Genomic DNA, 2777 nt, shown 5'->3' with positions numbered 1-2777 from the left:
GAGGCAGTTCTTCCTAGTGACATCCGTCACGACTCGCCCTGTGTGACAGCTTATGTTGAAGCTGATAATGAGAAGGCACGTCAAGATTCTCTGGACCTGTTGGATGAAGAGCATGATCTGGCAGCAGCACGATCGGCGATTTATCAACAAGATCTCCGACGTTATCACAGCCGCCGGGTTAAAACCAGAACCTTTCAAGAAGGCGACTTGGTGCTCCGGCTCATCCAGGATCAGACTGATATGCACAAGTTATCCCCACCTTGGGAAGGACCCTTTGTGGTCAGCAAAAATCTGCACAACGGATCTTACTACCTCATTGATGTTTGAGAGCATCAAGACTCACGTCAATCGGAAGAGGAGACCAAGCGGCCATGGAACATAGCTCTCCTTCGGCCTTACTATACTTGAAGTTATAGGCTCTTCATCTGTACATATTTATGATAGTGTATATATTATATAATAAACCGGATCCTCCAATTAAGCGGGGTATCTGTTCTTTTTACATCATGTGTATGTTATACGAGTTTACTGGCGAATTTTTTAATCCGGTTTTAGCAGTTGCACGGGTATAAAGAAAATCACTAGGGGGCTTGGTCATATTTGAACTACAGCTACACCTCTTGATAGTTTTAAAAACCACGAAGGGATATCACTCGGGGGCTTGGTTGTTATCACACCATAGCTACACCTCTTGATAGGCATTTAAGCCATAAAAGAAAATTATGTGGAGCCAAAGAGAGTGTTGCACAAAGCACAGACTCAAACATGGGCACACACTGAGCACAGATCACAAAGTTACTTGGGGGCTCTTTTTGCAAAGCAACAAAGAGTTTGAAAGGACCCTTGTAATTGGATATCAAGCCATGGCTTGGAAGCCTGGTGTATTCACCTAAAACCCCGGGTTAACCTGCCTTCATCAAGTAAGCCACTCCTATCCAGGTAATCCTGGTATGACCCATCGAACGTTTGACATGTCAATCTTTTATAGACCCTGAACTTGTCAAAGTTAAAACGATGATTGGTTAATTGGAGGCCCATCTTAAAAGGCTTTGTTAAATGGTTTTACTCAGAGGCCTGGCAGCCCATGAAAAGCCTCGATTTGGAGCCTGGCAGCTCGTAAAAAGCCTTGCATATTTTCCTTTTTGAGTTTTATTTGTTGAAGTTCATAAATATTTTTTTGATAAACCGGCGTCCTTGACTCGGTTTTCTTTTCAACTATAAAGTTGTTGGCACATGATCAGTTGTAAATCGGTGTTTATTGACCCGGTCTGATTTGACTAAATCACCAGTGTTATACAGAAAACCCGGTAGTTATCCCAGTCCGGTTTAATATATAGACCGGCATTACAAAAATGGGGTTATCAACATCCGGATTGGCATTAACGCCTTTGTCGTATACACTGTTGGTCAGCCAATGAGGTATGTACATTGCTTTTTGTACAAACACTTGATTATTCATCTAAGTATTATATACTTCTTGGACATCATGACCCGTCTAGCGGTAAGCCGCTAGATACTTTTAAGTTGTTGTACCCAGGGACACAATTCATCACGGGTTATGCATAAATATATCCCAAAAAGTGGCACAAGATTGTCACGAAGTATTACGAAGCATGCTCGATGGCATGGTAGATAACGGAGTTTTTGGCTATCCTATTACAAGAAGCTTTCAAAGCGGTTCCAATGGTATCATTGTTTTTCACAGTAGCCATGTAAACCGGCGATCGGATCAGTATTCTTCATCTGGACGGTTTGATGGTTGAGGGTCAGTTGGTGTGGGCACTTCTTCATCCCTCCCCAGACGCTGGAAATCCACCGTTAACCAATCGATTCCAGTTAAAGCTTGAAACACTGCTTCTTCATGAATAAGATTGGAGGGGTTAATATCAGGAGCATAAGTGTACTTACGAATCGGAGGCACAAGTTCTTCAACTTCATGGATGTCGGCCGGCTGTCTTTTCCCCTCCGCATCATAAAACGGTTGAAAATGGGACAAATCGGTATCATCGGCCAACTTGCTGGCTGCTGGCCGCATCTGTTTGGTCAGCTGCCGAAGGTCATCATTATCGAAGTTTGAACCATCTTCCTTTACACCTGGGTATCCTTTAATAATATCCTCCGCTTCAAGGTCTGGAATCCAGGCTTTGGCTCGAATAAGTGCAGTTAAAGCTCCGGCTCTAGCAGCTGCTTTCTTCAACTCGACGATGCGGGCTGGTAACATGGCCAACTTCTCAAGAGTTTCTTTAATCAAAGTTGGGGCCGGTTTGTTATAAGCTGCCGTGCAAATAGCCCGCTGAGACCCAGAGTATAGCTGTTCAACCAATGTGTATGCCGCCTTGAGCTTCATCCGCATATCTGTACCAAGATGAGCGATTCGAGTGCCTGCCAAAGATTTTATCAACATTTTGGTCAGTTATAAGGTTCATTGACTGGCGCAACACACATAAGCAGGCACTTACCAAAGGTAGCAGAGGTCATAGCATTTATTTGACGTTTCAAACCGGCTAGTTCATCTACCACTGGCTTCAGGGCTGCCTCGGCGTCTACAGCTCTTTTGGTTAAACCGGATTTCTCGGTTTCCCAGACAGCACGATCTTTGTTGAAAGATTCTTTCAGCTTTTCCATCACGGCCAGGGCCTGGGTCAGCTCCTCTTTGGCTTTTTCAGCCTCGGCTTGTTGTGACTTCACATTCTCTTGCAAGTCAGAATTTCGGGCCTCTTTGCTTCTCAGTTCAGCCTGCAATGACGAAGGTATATTAAAACAAACAACATATATAT

The sequence above is a fragment of the Triticum urartu genome, chromosome 3A (genome assembly GCF_056163025.1).
Source record: "Triticum urartu cultivar PI428250 chromosome 3A, HENAU_Tu73, whole genome shotgun sequence".
Taxonomy (NCBI): Eukaryota; Viridiplantae; Streptophyta; class Magnoliopsida; order Poales; family Poaceae; genus Triticum; species Triticum urartu.
Note: the sequence above shows the minus strand (reverse complement) of the source record.